This window comes from Pogona vitticeps, chromosome 2 (assembly GCF_051106095.1).
Source record: "Pogona vitticeps strain Pit_001003342236 chromosome 2, PviZW2.1, whole genome shotgun sequence".
Lineage (NCBI taxonomy): Eukaryota > Metazoa > Chordata > Lepidosauria > Squamata > Agamidae > Pogona > Pogona vitticeps.
Window position 1 is genome coordinate 296294729 of NC_135784.1, and position 25434 is coordinate 296320162.

A 25434-nucleotide genomic window follows, 5' to 3' on the forward strand; every position below is an offset into this window, starting at 1 on the left:
AAAATATATATATTTTTATATTTTCAGACCATGTATAAATAAACCAGTGAATACAGATCCTGTGGATAGGGGGGTCCTACTGTATGCTACCAGTTCTTTACCTTCCATTTCTACATCTGACCAGCTCCAAGCACAGTGACGATTTCTGAGAATCAGTTTAAGTCCCACAGAATGAGGTTGAGATGCTATGTATGATAAGACCTTTTTTACCTATTGGGCAAAATCATCTGTTTGGTTCTGCATGTGTAAAGATATGTGCACATTTTGACAGATCACATTCTCACCTTAGTATACATAAGCAATTTATAGAATTTGAAGGAAGAAATGACAGACAGGAAAATTGTTGATTAGAGATGGGCACAAACCTCAGTTCAGAGGTCTGGCCCAATTCGTCACCATGCTCACAAAGGTGTTGTGCAGGCACAGTGCCCTCCCCCTTCCCCTGCACACTCACCCATTCCTTGGGCGACGGGTGCTTCCCTCCTTGCCTCCTCAGCGGGACTACCCACTCACCTTTTGCAGAATGCTCTTTCCTCTTCCGCCTCCTCCGTTAACCACCCACTCAGACAAGGATGCAGGGACGAAATTCCTGCAGTGCTGCCTTTGAGTGGACAGCTGATGGAGAAGATGGAAGAGGGAAGAGCATGCTGCAAAAGGTGAGTGGGTAGTTGCACTGAGGAGATGGGGAGGGAAGCGCACATTGCCCAAGGATTGGGCAAGTGTGCAGGGGAGGATGCCGTGCCTGCACAACATCTGTGTGAGCACAGTGACAAATTGGGCCAGACCTCCAAACCAAGGTTTGTGCCCATCTCTATTTTTGATCAAAACAGGGACTGGCACATAACAGTGATAAACAGATACATCTGGGTCTCAGTTCTGAACACAGAAGGAAACATTACACAGCAACTATACAACTTGTTATTCCTTCTTAAGAAACTATCTTGCAAAAGCAAAAGATTTCTGCATAGATTCAAAAACATCCTTACATTTACATAAAGATACCTGTGGGACTATGATGAACATAGCCAAACTGATGAAATGAGAATAAAATGGTAGGGAAGAAAAATGGAACAAGATATCAAAATCCAATAGGAGGCAACCACTTAGTTATTCACAGAAATACAACAAATGTAACGGCATGATTACTCCAGTTCTTTTTCCAATCTAAATGTACACAGCCACTTCCATAGCTTCCTAATAATTAGCCTAATGCTATGATCCAACTAGGAACTACTCAACTTAGAAAGTCTAAAAGTCACCTTTCTCACTGTTATTTTCAAAGCAATGGAGAGGAGAAAACAGTTCAGGCATAACACTACAGTGAGCTTAGAGAAGGATAACTAAAAGCATTTGCTTTCATTTTTTGTTATCTGCTGCTTTTCTAGCCATCCAACCCCAATAAACTGTGGTGAATCTTAACTATACTTTGTTTGTAACTAGGCTACAAATCATGGTTTAAAAATCTGGTTTGATTCAAACAGTTCAGTTAAGATCAATAAGTGACACTAAATTCTAACAGACAAAAAAGGAAGCAAAAACTTTTGATCTCCTTTTTGATGGATGGGGGACATGCAAAGGCCTGATTAGGCTCATTCTCTTCACCACAAATGATAATCCACTCTTTATTCTGACAAATAATACAACCATGGTAAGGAAATAATTTACTATTAAACTGCTATTAAACCTGTTTTTCAAAGTTGGTTTGGCAAAACTGGTTGTATAGCCTGTATGTATAGCTAATATTGATATTAAAATGTTATTAAAATGATGAGTTACAATAGTGGCAACAGCTTACATATTACTCAAAAGCGCTGTTAATCACTGGGGCCTTTCTATCTAGTATCCTACACACAAGCTCCATATTTTCCATTACAAACTTCCCAAAACAAAATCTATCCCCTCCCGATACACTTCTAGTTTTTGTTTTTTGGCATATTCTGTTTCTGTTTAAAATAAATTGCTGGGGCCAGTTAATAATCTAAAGATACTGAAATAATTCCATTCAGATGCATCGTTGTAATGGATATGAGTCTTATTTTCTTCGATGATTATTGCAAAATCTAGATTACCATAACTGCATTTGCTCGAGAATGAACTCAGTGTCAGATGGCAAAAAGATAAAAGAACCCATCAAATAAAATACTTTTGAACAGTCATATGTGAGCCACATCCGGATTATTAATTTCTTTGAAAGCTAGAATTCAAACAGTACAAAGCATGTTGTTCCACAAATCTCAAAGGAATTAAAGGACAATGTTGCTCCCAAATGGTGTATGGTTAGGGAACTTTATATGCCAAAAGTCAAGGGAAGAGATAGGCATGAAACACTTCATTGCACTCCATGCATTCCTTCCTCCAACCCTCCAGCCAGCTGCCCCACTCACAATCTGGCAATCACCATCCAGGTTCTCCTTCGCTGGCAGCTGTCCAGGCAGGAGTTTGGGCCTCCCTTCTCCACCTCCTCTGGCAGCTGACCACTCAACAGCAGCAAGAATCCCCACTCTATCTCCTTGACTGAGTGGTTGGCTGCTGGAAGAAGTGGGGAAGGGAAGCCCAAGGTCCTGCATGGACTGCACAGTTGCCAGTAGAGAGCCCAGGTAGCATGCACCAGATTGTGAGTGGGGGAAATGCATGCCATCTGTGGTGCCACGCATATGAATCTACACAAACCGTGATGAAGTGCATTGTGCCTATCTCTAGTTAAAGAGCAAGTAATCTTCACTGTTAGTGGTCAATACATGACCTTTTATATTGTGGCATCATAAGAGGTGGAAAAGGTAAGATATAACTTTTACTCAATTAGTCCCCATAAACTTATCAGAAATTGCAAGTCTTATATAGTATTTTAAAATATTTAAAGCAGCTTCCCTAAACACTGGGTATTTCTTCATAAGCAGCATTCCCTCTAATTTTCAGTTCTGATGGGTGGGGTTTTGCCTTCATGCATGCAACCCCCCCCCGAGGGGTTCCATCATGACTGGAATCAAAGGGGCTGCAAACTATCGCTGTCAGTACACAAAGGTGGAGGAAGGATGCACGGAGGGAGGCAAAGAGGTACATACCTTAGAGGGAATCATGTTCATAGGGATTTGTTTCCAGTCCCCTGATCATCCTTGTTACTCTTCTCTGAAATTATTCCAGTTTGTTGGCATCCCTCTTAAAGTTGCTGTCCAGAACTGGACACCATACTCTGGATGAGATCTAACCTGGGGAGGGGAACTAGTATTTCATGGGATTTGGAAACTATACTTCTGTTAATGTGGCCTAAAATAGCAATTGCCTTTTTTGCAGCCACATCGCATTTTTAGTTTTTATTCCACTTGTGATCTACAACCATTCCAAGATCCTTCTCACTTGAAACTTATAAAAAGAGAATGGCATCTGATAAGCATGAACGTGACCAAGCAAGTAAGTTTTGGAGTGTACAGCTGACACCTGACTAATATACCTAACAAAAGGTGAAACATCCTCCACAGTAATGCAGAGTACAGAACAACAAGCCACAGATTTTCTTTTGGTCTGATTTATGAACAACCTCAGTAAGTAAGAAACATGATAATAAGCCATTCCACCATAACAAGTCAGAATATGCAAATAAAGATGAGAAAAAGATAATGCATTTGAGCATAAAAAGGGTTTATGATCAAAACAACTGTACAGTTAAAATCATTTAGAACAAAAGTCCAACAGAAAATAGCTGGGCATAGCAGAAATGGTGGAGTGCTGCTTCCTAACATTTCTGTTTAAATCAGAAAGAATCTGTGGCACAAACAGTGTTAACATTTGAAGGCAAATTGCCATAAGTAAGGAAACTGTAGACATTACCAGTAGCATAATGAGTTGCATGACTCATCATGCAACTGGTAATGTCTTCTGTGATTTCATAACTTTGAATACTTTGCCTTCAAAAGCTCCACCATTTGTGTCACAAATTCTTTCTGATTTAAACAGAAATGTTTGGATCATGGCAGCCTCAATATAGCACAGGAAGCAGCACTCCTTTTGGCCTTCACTTAATAATTATAATCATGTATGCCTTCCACATCTAGCTTTCTAGTTGTAACTAGAATCATATTAGACAAATACACAACGACAGTTTTATATTGAAGGACAAAATAGATGCTATATAAATGTCAGGTGATGTATCACATTTTAACTAGACACTTAAGGCTGCTTTGACTAAACTATCAGCCAAAGGGAAACGGAGGTTGAATTGGTAGGTCCTCCTTCATAGATGGCATTCACATCTTCAAGTACTGTGAGAAATCAAGCCAAGATACTAATGGTGTGCTCCTTTCTCTGGTTGCTTTAACCAACAGGATTCTAGCTTTTTTCTATTAAAGATAGCAAATGTGGATCACACTCTCTGAAGAGTGTGTCCACTCTACAGTTAGAGCAGTTTGACATTACTTCAACTACTGTGGCTCTATCTAGTCCTGAAGTACTCAGAATCCTCTGTTAAAAAATGTTAGTGGACCAGAGCCCTCTAAGCAAAGAATTCTAAGTTTCTTACCAAGCTACTAATTCCCTAGGAAGCTGGGCTGAGGGCGAAGGCCAGGTCTGTTTGCATGGATGCCTTGCTGAGTTTTTTTTTTTCCTGGGCTTTCTTTTTGTCTCCTGAGCACATGGCCTGGGGGTGGGGCCTAGGGGTGGGACTTCCTGATTTAAAAGAGCGTGTCCCACGACCCTGGACCCTTTCCCCTAGGAAGCTGGGCTGAGGGCGAAGGCCAGGTCTGTTTGCATGGATGCCTTGCTGAGTTTTTTTTCCTGGGCTTTCTTTTTGTCTCCTGAGCACATGGCCTGGGGGTGGGGCCAATTCTCAAATTTTATATCTGGCCTTAATATGGTAAATAGGAAAGCCAATGAGATTTGCATAAGCTGGGTAGTCAGGAAAGTTTTAAGGATCAGATCATACTTTTGCACTATTAAAGAGCAGGCCGGGTAGGTGGGGCTCGTCAGCCATGGATGGCAGCCCATCTAGGAGAAGGAAAACTCCGATTTCAAACCTCCACTGCCTTGTGGCTATATCCACTCATGGAAAAGGCTTCAGGAGTTAACCTCGAGGCAAAATCCGGAGCTGGAGTCCCGAAGGCAGCATGTGTCATTCTGCCAACTCCTGCAACGTTGCTGGAACCAGTTGTATTGGCTCTTGCCTTTCCATTGGACCATTTCAGCAATGTGGAGAGGGGGGATCTGCTGCCTGGGTAACAGCCTATCCTCCATATTACCTTACCCGGGCTTCATGCTCTGGAGAGGACACTCCTCGATTCAGAGCATGTTACCACAGTCTCTCGAGACTGAAGGATGCCTATGCACTAATTCCAAGACCCATTTAGGAGGAAGCCATGTTAAAGTAGTTTCAAACTGCTGCAACTGTAGTATAAGCACACTTTCAATCTCTTCAGAGCATTAATGCTCTGTCTCTAGAAAACAAGGTGGATCCTCAGGGTAGGTACCTCCCTTGGTACTCATCAGACATCCTCTCCAGTTTTTACATTTTAGAGCTTAAAAAAATAATATTAAATTATAATGAAATACATGGACCACCAATGTAATCTTTATGTAATCTTTATTTCTAAGAAAGCCACTGGACTCTCTATCCTCACTTCCCAGGAGTTCCTAAAATTTGAAAATGATCAGCAGCTACAATCCAGCTTCATTCTGAAGCATAGCAATGTGCTCCCTCCAGAGAGGGAAGGGTTAGTTGGAAAGACCGCATAGAGTAGTGGTTGGGGAACAGGGGCAAATTACCCCAAATGGGGTAAAAGTGAAAATCCTGGGGGTAATGCAGCCAAACCTCAAATTGTAAGCCACCTCTCCCTGTTACTTCCTTGATTGCAGCAGGGCACTTGTACATCCTCTGTTCTTTCAGAGATCGGAGATAAGCCTGCTTGATTGGTTACAGCTGTGGGAGATCTGAAGAATTTCATGTTCTTTTGCTACTCTCCAATAAGGTTTCTTACATTACAAGTAAAGTGACCAAATACTGCGCTGCTGCAATAGCTTGCCGCAGTCTCCTGACCACATAGGTCTTTGAGTGCCCCCGCCCTTGTTAGAGATTTCTTGTTTAACTTACTTTCTAGGAGAATTGGGATGGCATACTGATGGTTATGTTTGTCTCCTAATCTCATCCTATATCATGTGACTGTTGTGATGTTTTAAAAACCGAGAGTTCTGACTCCTGTCCTCTGAAGATGCCGGCCACAGAGACTGGCGAAATGTTAGGAGGAACAACCTTCAGAACACGGCCAAAGAGCCCGAAAAACCCACAACAACCATCAGATCCTGGCCATGAAAGCCTTCAAGAATACAATCTATTTACTACTTGTAATTTTTAACATCCATGCAACAAGCCTAGTCTCAGAAAATGTTCAAGTTGTCCAGGAGACAAAAAGAAAACCATCATTAAACTGTTCTATGCACTGTACCTCACAATGCAATAACTATGTGCCATCAGGCCAATTCCAAATTATTAAGACTTTCCTAGGTATAAAATAATCCCTAGGTATAAAATAATCCGAGGTAGTTTACCACTTGCTCCTGGAACTTAGTGCTTTCAGGAGGCTGATACAAAAAGTTTGAAACACAAGAAATCACACACACTTAAGTAGCTTTGACATCACATGATAACAATTCATCTATGCAGCCCTCCAATATAAGCACATCCAAGGACAAATGCCAACTTCTAATGGAAACAGATGGAGAAATTTTATAGACAGAACAGGATAAACAACTAGAGGTGGGGGTTTTCATTTTGGAGGGGTTGTAACTTCATACTTCTCTAAGAATTTTTCAGATAGAATGTTGGGACTTTCAGCTCAGAAACACATACCTACAGATACCTATATTTCACTGATCTGAAGAACAGCCTACCTCTGAGGCTGCAACACATTCTCTGGCCCTGTTTCCTGTTGCAAGACTATGACTCCCAAGAAGCACCACATCAGCTTCATTTCTTTTACTGTATATTAAACAACAAGAAGCAGGGACAAAGAAAGCTGTGTCGTCTAAGAGATCAACTTCCAGGTGAATGAAATATAGGTTTCTTTAGGTGCATGATTATGATTTGAAATTCCCAGGATTCTATCTATGGAATTCTTGCAGAATTCTAGGATTTGGAGTAAAAAAAGAGACAAAAATAAAAGCACACTCCTACAAACATATGAAATACACTTAACTCTGCCACAGAGTTCTTCTGTACGATACACTCAGTCTCAGAACTACTGTGACCTCTTATTTGGTACATTACTGTTCTATAAAATTTATGCACTACAACATACTCTTGCTACAGCAAAGCAATATTTGTATGTTATGATTTTTATTTGTATTTAATTAATAATACCTTGCTGTTTCATAAACAAGGAGGATATTTATGAAGTGTCTTAAACTCATGTGGAAAGACGTATATCCCTGTTCCCATTGTTGGTCTTTCCAAAGCAGCATTGACCAAAACAAGGCAGGCAATCACTCACTTTCCAGTGCTTAATTTTTCCACACAAAATGTAAAAGTTAAAGTTTACTAGAAGCCATGTGAAGTGGATTTAAATCACAATTAAAATTTAAAAAAAAGACTGATATTTTTACTTAAGTCATGGTTTAATCAATTTGATTTTTAAAAATCATTGATTTTTATCCATCCTGACTATTGAATATTACAGTCTGCAGCAAGTAACATTTTGACTACACCAAGATACAATTATTTTAAGGGAAACTTCTTGATTTGCTGCTTCTGCATGGGACCAGCTTACAGATGCATGTAGCTGTGGATTATGCGTTGTCTACTTCTGCTTAATAAGAAAACATTTAGTCCTTTGGAATATTAAGGAGGCTTTCTTTCGAGCTAGTGTTTCAGTTGTGTCTGTGACAAGTTTTTAGAACATACTTACACTGAATTTTATTAAACAACAGGGTTTAAGTTCACAAAGAGCTTCAAGACCCCACCCCCACTTTTTAAAATTTATTTATTTATTTATTTATTTATTTATTTATTTATTTATTTATTTATTTATTTATTTATTTATTTATTTATTTATTTATTTATTTATATGCCACCCATCTAGACATAGTCTACTCTGGGCGGCTTAACAAACATGTTATAAATGATTACGGATCAGTAAACATATTTGTCATAAACACAAATGTCAGTGAGCAAACAACTAGGTATAATTTTGCCATGTGGTACAGGCTCACTGGTCATCTTGAACATGACTACTTAGTGAATCACTCAAACAACTGAGTTCTTCTGAGCCTTGTAAATAAGCCATTTCCTGATGTGCTAAAGAAATCAAACCAAAGAAAGATTCTAAGGGCAAAGGGGGGGGATATTAAATTCTATTCAATGCTCATTTGCCTTCATCACACAGAAGTATTATAGTTCCCCATCAAAACTACAAATTCGCCTGAGCTGAAGTCAAACAAAGGCATAATTATTAAAAAGTTTAAAACAACCTTAACTATAATTTGCCTCCTTTTCTTTTCAGTTTTTAGTGGCCTATCGCTGGAGCCAATGTTTGTTAATCCTCTATTACTAGACAACTCTTACTGAAACATTCCACACTAATAAGTACTGTAAGCAAACTGTTGAACAACAGGAAGACTAAGGACAGGAAATCTGAAGATGAGCTTGTGCCAGAGTCAGTGAAAATGAAGCAGGAATCTTCTGGCCTGAGTGGGGGTAACCATATTTTGAGTTGTAGAATAGAGGGAAACCAGAAGTCCAGAGCTGCATGCATGCTTCACCCACTGGCTGTCAACAATGTGTCAACAGGTGCAGGTAACCCACTGAACCTTATTCAACAATCCACTGTTGTTCCTTGATTAAGTTAGACAAGATAGACTGTTCAGCTCTCTTTTCTCTCCAGTCCTTGTGCCTTTATTTTTCCACCTGTTAGACATCTTCCCAAATGTAACCATGTGAGATGCAATATAGATTCATGTTAATAGATTTTGGCCAATGCATTTAAAATGCAAGAAACAAAAGAAAATAAGCAAAAACAAGCCTAAAAGGTAACAGTATGAAGAATTGCAATTAACAATCACCCATGTGGAGCTTTGGGGTTTTTCTGAGTGGCATTGGATGAGTTCTTAGGTATATTCTGCTCCTATGGGAATTCCAACAGATTGTGAGTCTGGCATAAGAAGGCAATAGGGCCATAGGCACAGTCAGCAGAAGGATTACACATTTTGTGTTTCCTGGGTTCACTGAGAATTCTAATACTGTATCTGTCCTCTTCATACACCAGTGTGAACTACCTAATGATAATCAGAATATGTATGTCAGGCAAAAACAAAACAAAAAACTGAAAAAAAAATAAAGAAGACAAAAACATGGTGGCATCTTAAAGACTAACTGCTATATTTTAATGTGAGCTTTCATGGACAAGTCCACTTCTTCAGAATATGTAGCATCTGTTTCTCTCTACGTATACCATAGCTCATCAAGAACAGTTTTTTTTTCTCAAAGTACGTACAAAATGACTGGGAGAAAAAAGAATAATCCAAAGGGAGAAAGCAACAGATTTGTGCTCTATTGCTCCCCTATTTGTTTTTAAAAATCTACGTAAGTGGTTGAAACTCACAAATACTATTTAGGATTGTTTAGATGATAACATATAATACCTACCTCACAGATATTATTTTGTGCAGATTCTTTAACAAAATGTGACTCCACATTGCTACAATGTCCTGTCAGGGTTCGGAGTGCCTGATCACCTTATCTATCTCCTGAGAAACCTATATGTGGGACAAGAAACCTCTTAAAAAGCAGAGACCTCACCTTGCCGACAAAGGTCCGCATAGTCAAAGCTATGGTTTTTCCAGTAGTGATGTATGGAAGTGAGAGTTGGACCATAAGGAAGGCTGACTGCCGAATTGATGCTTTTGAATTGTGGTGCTGGAGGACACTCTTGAGAGTCCCCTGGACTGCAAAGAGAACAAACCTATCCATTCTGAAGGAAATCAACCCTGAGTGCTCACTGGAAGGACAGATCCTGAAGCTGAGGCTCCAATACTTTGGCCACCTCATGAGAAGAGAAGACTCCCTGGAAAAGACCCCGATGTTGGAAAAGTGTGAAAGCAAGAGGAGAAGGGGACACCAGAGGACGAGATGGCTGGACAGTGTCATTGAAGCTACCAACATGACTTTGACCACACTCCAGGAGGCAGTAGAAGACAGGAGGGCCTGGTGTGCTCTGGTCCATGGGGTCACGAAGAGTCAGACTTGACTCAATGACTAAACAACAACAAAAAAGTGTTAACAAGTATGCTTTTAAAATCAAATAGTAGTCTTAAAGCTGCTGTTTGCTTTGAGGCCAAATGAGACAATTTTCACAGCAAGGGGTGAAAGAGTTATGTTCTCCCTCTGGCTCTCCTTCATAAAGACAGGAAGCTCCAAGACAGAAAAAAAAAGGTGGAAGAATTCAAGGGGAAAAACTCTCCCCTACACAGACACACATATTCCAAGGATATATTTGGGAAAAAACTGAGTGAAATGCTGTTTCAGTCACAATCACAGGACTATTTAGCACAGACTTATATTTCAGATGTATTACATATGGCACAAATTCTATTCCTATTTTTCAAACACTCAAGGGCAGGGACCCAGCTTTCCGCCCTCTCTGGCATGTTCCCTCATCACACAACCCATTTTGCAATCAGTGTATGTCTGGCTGAACAAAGGAGAGGCAAGCGGAGGAAAACATGTACTGTACTTACATGATGTCATTATGAGAAAAGTTTGTTGCCAGCAAACTGCAGGACAACATCTGCCCTGATCCCACCCCCAGCCCACAGCTAAGAGTTTTGGGGAAGCAGCCATTCTGGGATTCCAAGAAGGCAGGGAGGGAGGCGCAGGTGTCTTCAGAGAACAAGATGATGCATCTGGCAGGTTGGGGGAGCTGGAGTTCATGGTGTGCATGGTAGGAACCACAAGACAATCCCTAGCAAGGGTCCCCAAGCAGATTCTTGGTAGTTAGCGGTTGAGGCCAAGGAAGAGGCATCACAACCATCCCAGCTTCAGAGATAGCTCCGGACCCATCAGCTCTATGGCTCACCCCACACAGCTGAGGAAGTGGGAGGGCAAATGCCAGCAAGACAGGAGGAGGAGGAGGAGGTTCCTTGAGGAGTGAGAAAGCAGCCAGGACACACCAACAGGCACCTCTACTGACCTTGCTTTTCACCAGGGCTTCTCTAGCCTCAATGCTGGGAACTTAGGCCAGTACCTAACTGACTATTTCCAGGTGAGTAGTGTCAGAAATTAAGTCCTCTGGGGTGTGTGAGAGTGGTAATAGGGAACTGTTAGAAGGCACTTGATCCAATAGAAAGTACTTCAACCAGCAACCTGGAGCCAACGGAATTATTGGCAGGAGATCCCAAGGCTGCTGGTTTTGTTCAGCACAGGTGTGGCACGGCTCACACCTTACCTGCTCACGTAAGCAAATGTTTGTTTGTTTGTTTATAATATTCTAACACATGCATCCCTTTTTCTTTAAAAAGGAACCAAGGAGGCTTACATTAAAAGATAAGTAAACAAATATTTTTAAAAAATTATACAAATATTATATTAAAATTGGTAAACAAAATGTGTACAACTAGAGAATAGTCCATCTTGTACACACTGTATGCAACACTTAAATCCACGACATACTTCTGTACCTCACAGTGGCTGCCATCATCATGAGAAAATAATACAGGGGACATTATCTTTACTGGTCAATTGCTACTTGCCTTCTCCTAATGTCCTTTGTTCTAGCTTAATGGAGACAGTCACAGAAGAAGCTAAACTATTTCTTTCCAAAGCATGAACTTTATTTTACTATACAGATTTCATTTTTCCCCTTTCCTGGAAAGATAACTTTGTATAGGTAGCACAGGCTCCAACAGTTTGCAAGTCCCTCTTTACCCTGTTCAGATGAGTACACTCATTATTCTGCTTGCACAAAACTAAGGCCAAAATCTTGCTAAAAACCTCACACCAATATTCCCTCTAATTTTCAGCTCCGCCGAGCAGGGCTCTGCCCCTCACATGCACAACTCTGCTCTCCCACATGTGTGACTCTACTCCCTGAATCAAAGGAGCTGGAAACACCCCCTGTGGGTGCACCGAAGGGGAGGAACACTGAGCGGAGGGGGACGCAGCACTGCATGCCAGCACAGAGGCACAGTTTAGAGGGAGCATTGTCCCACACATGTATGGGCAACCGCATAATATTTTCCCACGTGCTGCAAGATGTCATTTGTGTGACTGGGTGTACACCTGATTTTGCAATCAACTAAGGCTCAAAAGATAGTGTGACAGAGGGAAGAACCACCTATACAATTGCCCTTACACTCTCTCTTTCCTTATCATTCTGACTTAAGGTAATTTATTTTCAGATTTCCTAAAAGTGCCAAACAATACCATGCTATATGTTATGTTGTGAATTAAGCATTTTGCAGTGCTACAGCAGTGAAACAGGTTTAGGTTCATATATATTTCAATTTTAATTCTTCAAGGAACAATTTTTCTACCACTGCTTCAAAAGTGCCAGACATTGCTCAGTGTTCCTGAATTATCCTTTTGGCAATGCCATTAAAAGGGGTGACCTGACTTAGCTGCCTAAATGCAGCAATCAGGGTACAGCTTGTCTTAGTTACAGTGAACTAGTGTTCACCCATGTGTGTGTGTGGGGGGGAGTCACGCTGTTGATCACCTTTTTTCCCATTTTGCCATCCATTGATTTCTGTTCTGGCAACAAAACACCTGATTTGGAGAATGCTGCCAAGAATTTTGAGCAAGCAAGTGTAAAACAATGCAAAATTGTCATCTGGCAAACCAGTCCCTGAATTAATATTAAAAAGGCAAGTGAGTCGCCTCTCAGATGCTGCTATGGCTCAGTGACTATAAGCAAAGCCTATTACAAAACTTCACAGAACATTTTTCTCCAGAATGCTCTATATTCTCACTCAGGATCAGCATTAAAAAAACTGTATCTGTGAGGCTGAGCATTATACAACAGTCTATGATTAATCACATAGTCAGACTGCAACCTAGACGTGCATTTTGTCTCTTTAAAACTAGTAAGACAGAACTAGATGCAGATTCACCAGGAAGACGATCGCCCCACCTGTATCACTGCCCATGTCTCTAGCACCAGAATACAACACAGAAGCCTTGCTTATTCTAATCTCTTATCGAAACCATGGCCTTAGTGTAACAGGACAAAATTCTCCCAGCAATCAACATTTCCAACCTTGGGTCCCCAAATGTTCTTGCACTACAACTCCCAGAAATCCTGGCCAACATGAGTGATGTAAGCTTCTGGGAGTTTTAGTCCAAGAACATCTGTAGACTCAAGGTTGGAAGCCACTGAAATCGAGGAAAAAAATTGTGAGTGCCTCAGGCCCAGAAGGCACATTTTATGAAGAGAATCTTTATAAAATATCATCACCACCACCATTTTGCTGTCTGGGAGTATTTCACAAAAGTAATGTTTCTGAGCTCTGTTGAAACCAACCTCAGAAACCCATTCTGGCATTACTGTTGCACCCTACAGGGATCAGAACTCATAGGCCACTAAGAAGGAATGGAAACAAAGCACCTCAAGCAAACACTCAATTTAACCCAAAGGATTATACTCACCATCCAAGACTAGGGCCTCGAGAAACTTGGCATATATAAGGAGTGGCATATGCATTATTGAGTGCATTGCACAGCTAGCAGCCCAGGCCGCCGGCCCTTTTAGATGCAGCAAGAATTCAAGGAAGAGACATAGTTCAATGTTTTCCCAGGTTGTCTTCTCTAACATTATTTGGGTTTATCCCTAACCATGACCTCAGCGAGTCCAACAGCCTGTGAGTCACATCCTCAGTCAGAGCAAGATAATATCTCCATTATATAAAATTGACTGTAACGTAGCTGCTTAACTGCAGCAATGTATTACTCAAAATGGTAACCAAAATGACTACTAAGCTGCATGTGGCTAACAGAGAAAACACATAAGCTCCAGTAAATTAACCAAATTAGCTAAGAAGAAGAAAAAGAGCCTGTGCAATGTATGAAAAATTTACAAATACAGTAGATTCCAGGGAAATAGCCATGCTGGAGCAAAAACAATAAAGGCTCTTGTGGAACCTTAAGGACTAACAAGTTTTATTTGTTATATTTCCTGGTATGTAGTGCATTCCACCAAATGCAGTAAAGAATGATTCCCCAACCAGGTGCCCTCCAATATTCTGGATACAAGTCCCATCTTTTCTACCCTGCATGCCTGTATTATGATGTAAGATGCACTCCAGTTTTGGAAACGTTGCTACAGAAAGACTCCATATCTACATACTCTCCTTGCCATCTGTTGCCACCAAGAAGGGGAGGAGGAGACAGCATCACAATTTGAAACAAGACAAATCTCAGGAACCTAAGCTATGGTTGGATGAGGAGTGGACAACCTTCAGAGGTCTAAGGCTAACAAATATATACTCTGGAACTTGAGGGCTACATCTGCTCCTACACCTTGCCCATCTCAAATTTTTTATTTAAAAAGCTTTGTAAGTCAGAAAGTTCACACATTGTAACCTAATGGCCAAGCTACTTTTACAAATTTGAGGAGGCAGTAGTGTTGTGGCGACCAAAAGAGAGCAAAATTGCTTCCCACACCCCAGATGCCACAAGCAACTTTCTGAAACAAAAAAATTAATCTAAAAAGGGGGGAGTGCACAGGGCCTTGGGTGCTGTATTGGGCCAAAAGGCCATGCTTTGTCCTCCTAGGCTTAGCTAAGGAATAGGATATGCATAGCCAACTAACTTCTAAAGTACGGACATGATGAGTAACTCGGAATGAAGAATGACAAACGTGATGATGGCCAAGAGCCTTAAGCAGTGTTCTTTAAAATGGGATAGAAACAAATGAATCCAATGGTTATCCACTGGCCATTATGCATCACGACATACCCTGCTTCCCCAAAATTAAGACCTAACCTGAAAATAAGCCCTAGTATGATTTTTCAGGATGCTCGTAATATAAGCCCTACCCCAAAAATAAGCCCCAGTTAAGCGAAACCCCGCCCTCCACCATTATGCAGCAACCAGAAGATGGTATGACTGTATTACATAAATGTAGATTGTTGTACTTGGGGAAAAAATTAAACATCCCCTGAAAATAAGCCCTAATGTGTTTTGGGGAGCAAAAATTAATGTAAGACCCTGTATTATTTTCGGGGAAACACGGTACATGTTGCCAGCATCAGCTTCTATAAACCAGATTACAGAAGCTAGCCTGCATAGAGCTAAATAATCTTTCAGGTCCCTAGACAACAACAAAGTCTCCGGTTTCCATGACACTAAGATGCTAGTATTATCCAAATCTTTGGCTGTGGGGTTCTTCAGCTTCAATGTTGCAAGTTTAAAAAAGAACAATGTTGAACCTTCATTTCATTTGTGATTACAAAATAATTGCATAACCACCTTTGAAAATCCAAAAACAAAAAGCAACCAAAAAAAGCATCAGTAGAAAGTGGTGGAATGCATGTCACTCTGTAAATTACCTAAATAATATCATCTAAGGGAATAAAATGGATGTTTTCAGGTCACTCTCCCACCCCAGCTTTACCCCATATATAATACCTTCTTGGGCTGTTCAATTTACTGCTTTCCGATATTTAGCTGGGTCCTGAAATGGGTACTTCCAACTATTAATTTTGGATTTTGTTTCTTACTGAAAAAATAAGCTGTGAAAGACTGTTTCACACATTCAATTTAATAACTTGGATTCATGTATTATGTACAGGTACTCTATCCAAACAAGGCCTCAAGCAGAAACTGCATGGTACATTTTGCGGTTTAAATAAAAATTATATATCAGATTTAGGCACTGCTCTGTTATTAAATATATGCAATGGACCACTTTGATTGTACATCAGGATCAAAAATACCCTGGGTCAGATTTGAGGGAAACTGACAGAACCCCCAAATATATGACAGGATTTCCTGAACGTGGGCCAAAATGTTTTAAGTCCCTCCCTCCAACCTAAATAAGACTCTCCCTAAAAGTCAGTGGTCTCTTTGACACTGCAGACATGACTACTATTGGACATGGAAATTGGGAAAACTCACAATCGTGTAACAGGGCAGCTCAGTAAACCATTAGAGATATCATGTATCCAAGGTGATGATGAACGTACAGTAGTAGCAACCAAGCACAGTAATCTCAACTACACTAGTTTTCTGTCCTCTGCTGAAAGCAATTTTATGAATGTCTTCTTTCTCCTCCTCCTCCTCCTCCTCCTCAAGTGACATAAGAGGTAACACCAAGAAAAAAACCCCCACATCAATGACTGGCAAGAAACAGGCCTAGAAATGTCTGGGTCAACATTTTCACACCTTTGCGGACAAACCAATACAGTATATGTGGCTACTACTTTATATTGATATTTCCAATGATAAAGTCAATTATTCCATTTCAGAAAAGACCTAAGACCTATTAAACATTAAGTATCGTACCTCTCTTCACAAACAGCTCCTGAGCCAAGGCAGACTCTAACATCAGCTCCTCCTAAGAGGGCCAGCCCTCAAATATTCATCTGCATTTTCAGCTCAAAAGAATGGCCTACGTGTTTTTTAAGACACCACAAAATCTTTTTTTTGTATAATGTCTGAATATATTTTGAAGCAGCCAATGAATCATAGACAATTATCTGTTAACGTTTCTCATGTTACAGCAAACAGTTCCCAGCACAATATTTAAATGAAGGGGGGGAAATACTTTTGCAGTAAGCAAGAGGAAATTAAGGCAGCAGACAACTCACAGACACAAACATCCACAGTACAGTATAATGTTACTTCCCAAACCTAAATCTGGTGAGAATACTGTCACCAAATAGAGTATTAGTACTCACAGTTCTAGAAAAGTCTCCAAAACATATAAAGGTGATCTCGTCTAACCCTATGTATTTTTAATGACCCTTAGAAAAGCTAAAAATCAAGCAAACACTCAATATTCTCCCCCATGCTGTAACATGTATTAGTGGCTTCTCAAACAGACATCTACAGTTAGAACAGAACCTCTGTATACTGATATTAAACATAACATGAAGATGGTATCACAGCACACTTGATTCCCCCATGCAAAGCTATTTAATGCCCTGTCAGACTTGAGAAGCACAATACATTACACCTGGACTAAGACGTCTACATCAAATATTGTCAGGCTTTAACAGATCACATGCGACTTTCATACACTACAATTTATTCCTTAAATACCTTGTGTCATCTGCTGCACAATCAGGAAATAAAGAGGTTCCTTAATGCTTGTGTCACCCTGTAAATGCAGCGAACCCTGCCTGTCACCAGCCTCCATGGAACTTACCCAATCAAAATACTCCCAAGGCTTTTAAGATTGTCTACTTTATTCCGCTTGAATACAATGGACAACCTAAAATTCACACTAAATCAGAACACATTTCTCCCACAACTGTTTATCTTCCATCTTTATTTTCCTTGTTTTTCCATTATAGATTTATAATGCCAGATGCCAATCCAGGACTGGCTGGATTTTAGTAACATTATAATGCATGCAAAATTCCAGCATTGCTGATGATTTCCTGTTTTAGGAAGCCACTGTTTCTAGCTAAAGAACAACCAAGACAAAAATGTTTAGTGCTCCAATCTCTCTAAGAGCCTTTGTTCTTTCCCTTCCCACATTGCTTGGTCTCATCTCCCCCCCCCCCCATTCCTTTCCTTTGGAGCCTCCAGCTTCAGTATAAAATGCAAAATGAATGCTGTAATCTAAGTACATGTTATATTTTAGAAAAGACAAGACAAACCTTATCTATTATCTAATGTTCTGAAGCACTGAGTCAGAAGGAGACATGCCTTACCAGCTGATGCAGTGTCCATCCGGTTTCCTCTTTGTACGTAATTAATGTTCGTGTAATTTATCCTACTAGTAATCCCTGGGATTTTGGCAAAAAACTTTACAACACACCTCTTCCACTGGACTGCAAAAACCTTCAATACAATGAAGTTTACTAAGCAGAATGCTTTGTATGTTTATCATATGTATACCCCCCCTAGGTATATAAAAATATAGGGGTCTGCCTCAAAATTCCTTTCACATACAAATAAACAAAAGATTACCTCACTGGTCCAAAAGGGAGCAGAGATACGAAATCATTATTTTTAAAAGGTTAAGATGGAAAATTATGGAAAAGCAAAATGGCCATGTAACATAAAACAATTTATTACTACTGTACATGGTCCACAATTTATGACTGCCACATAGGGCCTGTTCTTTTGTGATTCAGCAGCGAGGAAGAAATGTTTGCTTATATCCCAAACAAAGACAGTATTGCTAATCTGGGCATTAATAAACCTTCAGAAACAATAACTTTAATCTTTGTGAACCTGGATGCATATAAAATTATTTCTTTGCCTAATTTGGACCACTGTTTACTCACCAATACATGTCTGGCATTGCAATCAGAAATTGCAATTCAGCTTTTGTACATTTGTTATCGCCATGCTGTTGTGATCATAGTCAAAAAATGTGATAGCTCACCTTGTGTACCTTGACCTGTGAAATATTTTTAATACCAATGACCAGGTTATACAGCCACAGATGGATAACCCCTGCAAACCTGAAAGGGTTAAAGGCAGCCCCAATCAATAGGCCTACAAGGAAAAAGAAAAGAGTATGCCTTTACAGCCTCTTTTGCAAATGCTTTCATATGCAATCCTACAAAGCTGTTTGCTCTTGGCCTTTAACACAGACACAACACACACACACACATTTTTTTCTGAAAAGAAATCCACAAGACAACAGCTTGTAAATAAAATCGGCATGCAAAGCAGCAATTCTGAGCCACAAGCATAAGCAGAAATACAAATCGTTCATTCCATTTTTTTTTTATTTTGTTCAGCTTAAAAAGAAGAAAACACCTAGAGAGCAATGTGTACCACCTAGCAAAACAAAGGAAACATTTTTAATAAGGGTGCTAAATCTCAGCTCTTGTCCTCTCCTTTAGCAAAAAAGGAAAAGAAAGGAAAAAAAAGAGGAAAAAGGCATGAATCAGCCAAAGTAATCGCAGTTACTGCAAATATGTACAGAGATACACAGAAACCTTTATGACTATTACATTAGCCACATACCAGTGCTGTGTGTCTAAAGTGTGCATTCACATATTGTTAGGGGATGGTGGTATCTTTTCTGCTAGATCCTCTGCTTTTGGCTGCCATGGAGGGAGGAAGCTATCCCACTGTAGCAGCTCAATGACTGCATTGTGTTCAGGAGCTGATCTGCCTCAAACCAGTTTCAGCCGGTTCTGGTCACCCTACATAAAAAGCTATGGCAACCCTCGCTGAGTTGCCAACAAATCTTGAAAACCAGAGGGGCTCAGTTGCTTTCTTCTTTAGAGTGAAGGCAATTTCTGTGTTCCCCCCCTCCCCACTTTAAAAAAAATCACAGCCCCCTTAACACAGAGCACCCCCACAACAGCATTTTCCATTCAAATCATCCCCCTCTCCTTTTTTTCCTTTCCTCCACAACTTACCTCCCAGAACCTGGCTGAGAAGCTGTGCCTGTAGCTAACAAAAGAGAGACGGCAGTTTTAAAACAAAAATCCTCACAAGATCTCTTTTAGCTTCACAAAAGGATACTCAGCCACAGGAGGAAGAGGGGGGACTGCTAAATAGGGCTCCCTCGCCTCTTGCTCCCTAAGAGGACGAGTTCTTCCCCACTGCCCTCAGCGCCCGGCCATCTGCAAAGCAAGCCTTCCAGTTCAAGCACGAACATCTGTACAGCAGTTGAGGTGGCTGGTACACAGAATCCTTTCTTCCCACAACATTAGTTCTTATAGGTCTTTTCTACTCATCCCTGAGTGATTAGCAAAGTATATATAAAACACCGGCCTTGTGGGCAACAATTTCCCCTAGAAGGTGGTTTATTGCAAGGCCTGCTCTCACCTATACAATCCTTCTTCCCCACACACACAAAAGGTGCCTGCCTTTTCTGCATGGACAGCATTGCCTAAATATAAAACAAAACCATCTTGTTTGAGCCTTGCCTGGATGCAAGCAGGGTGCTTCCTCTGCCGTTCATACCTGCACAGAAGAAGGAGTCCCGGCATACGCGAGCCTTTCTCAAGGCTCAAGCAATATCCAAAATGTCACCTTTCAAATCCACGGTATGAATAAATTACTAAGAGTCCCTGACCTCTACCCTATGCCACATTTCCTGGGCACCGAAATGACTTTTCAAAGCCTAGAATTGGTCTATATATTCAACCTTGGTGGTCATGACTGCAGTGGGGAATACATCCCACAATTGTGTGTGCGTGTGCACCACATCTGTGTGTGTGTGTGTGTGTGTGTGTGTGAGAGAGAGAGAGAGAGAGAGAGAGATGTTCGTAGTGAATACCTCCTCGTACAAAGAACACTCCAAAAATTGTGTCTTGAAAAATGCCACTCTTCTTCTCACCATGCAATGACAATTACTTCACAATACCGTAACTGTAACCAATTTTTTGAACTTTGTTATTTGCTTTGCAATGACTAGTTTTCAGATTAACTTTATGTTATTAAATGTAAAGGTTTTGGGATAGAAGGCACCATTTAATTGATAGTGTGTTACCAGATCAAAAACTGATGAAGCTCATGGGTTTATTGGTTACTTACATTCCCTATGTCATTCTCATACAAATGCAACTTTTACACAGAGTATTAATCCCTCATCCTAGATTCTCTGTCATATTATAAAGATTCCTATCTATGATTGATACACAAGCAATCTTAGTAATATACCAAGACAAAGCTGTTCATTAGAGGTTGCACCCCATGCCACACTTACAAGAACAGATTCTATAGATACTTTCCCTTTTCCCTTGATAACCGTGCATTAATCAGTTGTTCATCATACAGTACTAGCAACTCGTATGAGCTAGCACAAGAGGGGAATCAACTAGAGTGGTGATTTTGCAGTGGCAGCCATTCCACAAAATGACTATCAGGCCTACCCTCAAACCCTGTGATAATTTCTCATCGTTTGATTTACTTTCTCAGCAACTTGACCTTATAACCAAGTTTTCTCTCTTATGATCATTCTCATCTGCCACACACCCGTCTTCCTTCCTGTTGCCCCTAATGGGTGGTAGCAAAAGGGGCATAAATTAGTGAGAAAGCACATGGTTGACAAAGAAAAGTTCCTTCATTTCCATGTTCTGCTAAAAGGATCCAGTGAACTAGTGATGTGAAAAGCCTTTGTCTGATACAGTGGTGCCTCGCATAGCGATCGCTCCGTTGAGCGACGAAATCGCTTAGCGATGGAGTTTTTGCGATCGCAAAAGCGATCACTTTGTGATGGTCCCTATGGGGCTTTTTCGCTTCGCGATGATCGCGGGGAACCTGTTTCAAAATGGCCACCGGGGAAACAAAATGGCCGCCCACGGTTTTTCCTTGCTTAAGAGGCAGCGAAAATGGTGGCACTATGGAGGATTTTCGCTTAAAGGTGAGGTTTTAAGCCTATAGGAACGCATTAATCGCGTTTTAATGAGTTTCTATGGGCTTTTAAATTTCGTTTAGCGATGTTTTCGCTTAGTAACTTTTTTTCCGGAACGGATTAACTAAGCGAGGCACCACTGTATTCTGGAAACCTGCTGTCCCTCTGAGGTAGACATTAAAGACAGACCAGAAACAAGCTAGGTTCCGGGTACAAAAGTTAACAATGAGACATGGATTATTTGTAGGAAGAGGTCACTGGCTAGGCCAGATGAGGTTGAAGGTGGTTTTAAACCAAAACATCTAGAAGATTCTATGTTTCTGACTCCCACTCAAAACAAATGCTCAGAACACCTTAAAACCATCTGAATCCATGAAAACTGCTACCATAGAATAATTTCTGGTGGGTGGGGGGAAGGGCAAACATATTGGGCAACAGCAGCAAAAATAATTAAGGAGTCTGAATGCCACCCTAAAGCCTAGCAGGTTTCAACTGACAATTTATGCCAGACAAATGACTTAATATTTAAGGTGCCATGGCCCATGAGACATTTTGTTGCATCAACACGGATTAGAACATGTTTACATTCAATGGACAGGAGCCATTTTGCACGAAGAACAACTTTATTAAAAGATGGGATAGCACCGTTTAACTCAGTGGGGCTTACTTCTGAGTAAATATATACAGATGTCCCCTAAATAAAAATACTTGGGGAGGAGTGAGGGGGGCTGAACAGGCCATTTTGGGAAAGCAGAGACCACTCACGCACATACACACAAACCTCCCAAACAGCAGTGAACATGACAGAACTGTGTTGGTTTTCTGCATTCCCTGGAACCGAAATATTGATGCCTAGGAGAGTCAGTCACCCACAGGAAAGCCTGTGATGAAGAAAGAACATGGGCTCCTATGATATTTCATGTGTGCCCCAAAGTGGAACAGCTGAAGAGGCATACCTACACACATGTACACAAACACACACACACTCCACCCAGGAAAAACAGGCCCTCAGTAAAAATTCCTCTGGCTCTGTCTCCTGCTGTAAATAAAAGATTTGTATGGGGAAAAGAGGGGGGGGGTTCCGTATCATACAATTGAATGCACTAAAAAACCTTCCAACCCACCCCTTCGACACACACGCTTGGAACTGGAGGGAAGCTACCAAATACGCCATGACAGCCACCCTTAACCCGGCTCTGAAACTCCAAGACCCCGCTTGCCATCAACAAAAAAGCAAGCCTTTGCGGCTTGCCGGCCAAGGCACTGACTGCCCGGCTGTAGGGCGCTCCAGCGGCCTGGCGAACCTGGCAAAGCCGGGGCCCTTTCCTAGATTTCCGCCGATCCTTTGGGGCGGAGGCTGGGCTGCAGCTCCCGGGGAGTTGGTTGGGTTCTCCCTCCCCCCCCCCAGTGCCGCGTAGGCATGGCAGCGAGAGTTCCGGAGAGGAACAAATGGCTGCTTCTCCCCCCCCCCCCTCGTGTGTGTGCATGTGTCCCTGTGAAAGGCACGGAGCCCTTGCAATATCGGGGGAGGGAGCATGGCTGTAAAATATTATGTGTGCCTCTTTGCCTGCGTGTGATAGGCGCCCATTGGAGGGGGGTCTTCATAAAGAGCTGCAGCAGCCAGGCCCCACCAGAGTGGACGGAAGAGAAGGGAAAGAAATAAGGAAGAAGAATAAATAATAATTATTATTATATATTCTAGAGCTGTTATTTAGCTCCCCGATTCCCCACATCGCATGCAAACTCCTCACCCCCATGCAAACAGACCTGCTGCTGCTGGTAGCCTTGGGCAAGAGGCCAGTGTGCTGCCACCCGGGGAGGGGCTGGTCTTGCAAGGGGTGCTTTTTCAGGCGGACATGTTTAAGGGCTGCCTCTCCCTACCAGAGGAGCCCGCTGCCTGCAGAGAGAGCGAGAGAGAGATTGAGAGCGAGGGGGAGAGAGAGAAAGAGAGAGAGAGAGAGGCCTGCCTTTAAAAAGATGGTTGCACATAATGGCAGGCAGGCAGGCAAGGAAGGAGAGCGAGGGTTTTTGCAGGGACAACGAGGAGGAGAGGAAAAGGTGGGGGTTGGGGGGGAGGAATGTTTCTGTGGCTTGGAAAAGGGGATGGATGGGTGGGTGGAAGAGATCTCCCCTGTGGATTCAATTTAAAACTTGTCACTGGAGTGTGAAGGAAGGGGGGGTGGAGAGAAAGCAAAGATTCCTCTCCCCCCCCTCCGCTTTTATTAGTGGTGCTTTTAAAGCTTGCTTTCTTCCCCCCCCCCCACACACACACACCGTTTTAAACGGGGGATTCCCTCTTGTGGAGAAAGCAGAGAGAAAAAGGAGAGTTAAAAGCTATTCCCTTTCTGGGCATGTTTTAATTACAGGGGGAGGCGGAGAGGCGAGGCTGCAGAAAATGGAACCTGTGGGGGCAGCGAGGCGGCGGCGGCGGTGGTTCTGAAATTTTCCTCCTGCAAACCTGGATTGAGCAGGCCAGAGGGGCACCGGAGTGACAAGGGAAAATATATATATATTCGGGCCTTTGCCCTCTTTATTCAAATAAAAGGGACATCAACGGAAACGAAGCTTAGGAGTATAATGTGTACTTAAATAAACTATCTTTAAAAAACATTGTGGGTTTTTTCTTTCTATCAGGAATTTAATATCCAGTATATTAGAAAGGCAGGGGGCAGAGTTTTAAAATAGAGACAATGCAAAGTCTAGGAAATGCTCCCACCCACCTCCCCATATGTTCTAGGTTTGGGGAAAATGCCTTTGCAGCACAGAGAGTAAAGGATGGCCCATTGCCACAGAAGAATATGGCAAGGGGCTTCTTTCCCTCCCATTTTGGGGGGGGGGGGAATCGCCCTCAAAAAGAACATGGGAGGCTGTGGAATAAAAGCAGAAGGCACATGCATGGCTCCAGCCCATTCTGATAATGATAAACTTCTTGGGGTGTCCCCCTTGTGAAGTGTGTTTATCTAGGCAACCAACTGCCTGCTTCTGCAATAGCATGCTGGCCAGTGTTAAAAAGCTAGAATGATAAAGCAGCCTTTGTTTTAGGCATAATTTATGTGGCTTAGGAGGAGCAGAAATCTCTTCTAAAATGCACACACATACACAAACCTCTATCACTTTCCATTTACAGTACAGTACATGGATATTTTTCTGCTCCACTCAATGGAGACAAGGAAACTCTTTCATTTTCTTGGCTCCGACTTTCTCTGTTTGACTACTTGTGTGGTAAACATCTTTATTTTTAGAATATTATTCTCTGTTTCCTCAGTTGAAGCAGCAGGAGTGTCCTTCAGCTGTTCCCTGGGAAATTTCTCTGCAGTTTTACAATTAGCCAGATGTCAGGACTACCAATTTTCTAGCAGTCGATGGACCATAGCAAAATTACATGGATATGTCAGTCAGGGTGGTTGTCCCCAGCCCAGCCCTCTCCCCACAGGTTCTTGTTGTTTCTTAAAGGCTCACTTGTGCTCAACTGCACTGACACCTTGCACTGGGATTATAGGAAACTGCCTTCCACCATCATCCATTCAGTTTAGGTAAGATTGCCAATTCCAGGGCTCTGGATGAAATCCAGGGAATCCCTGAGCTTCACTTGGTCTCAAGGCTGAGACAAAACGCAGTGTGAACAATGCTGGTGAGGGAGGAAGCTCTAAATTTTGTGTATCTGTGTGATAGATATCTCTACAGCCTTGATACCAGTCTTAATCCATCCTCTGGCAGGTTCAGTAACTCAGTACAGAGGTGTTTGTCTATATGTTCTTCTTGCTTACTTCCCAATACGTGCGTGCCCCACCTTTGTGACATCACAGGGGCTCTCTTCAGTGACATCACAAGAACTTGGTCCTGGTCACAGGTTTTGGCCTTGAAATTTCAGGGAATGGGATGCTGCTGATCAGGTAACCCAAGACCAGGTTGGGGAAGATGCAGCCTTTAAGATGTCCAACTCTAGTCCCTTCCAGGCTGAGCTAAATGG

General features: G+C 41.7%; 1 protein-coding gene across 8 annotated transcripts in view; it reads right to left on the minus strand.

Moving 5' to 3' along the window:
• ZNF532 (zinc finger protein 532) overlaps window positions 1-23498 on the minus strand; it is a 69747-nt gene extending 46249 nt beyond the window's left edge. For 2 of the 8 annotated variants that reach the window (XM_078385187.1, XM_072992874.2), the window contains exon 1: window positions 19121-22573. The gene's annotated coding sequence lies outside the window, so the exon portion shown is untranslated. Of the gene's footprint in view, window positions 1-17233; window positions 18476-18530; window positions 22574-23231 lie in introns of those variants that run through there. The other 6 variants (XM_072992878.2, XM_020804906.3, XM_072992875.2 and 3 more) reach the window with 5 other exon arrangements.
• Window positions 23499-25434: the final 1936 nt, after the last annotated feature.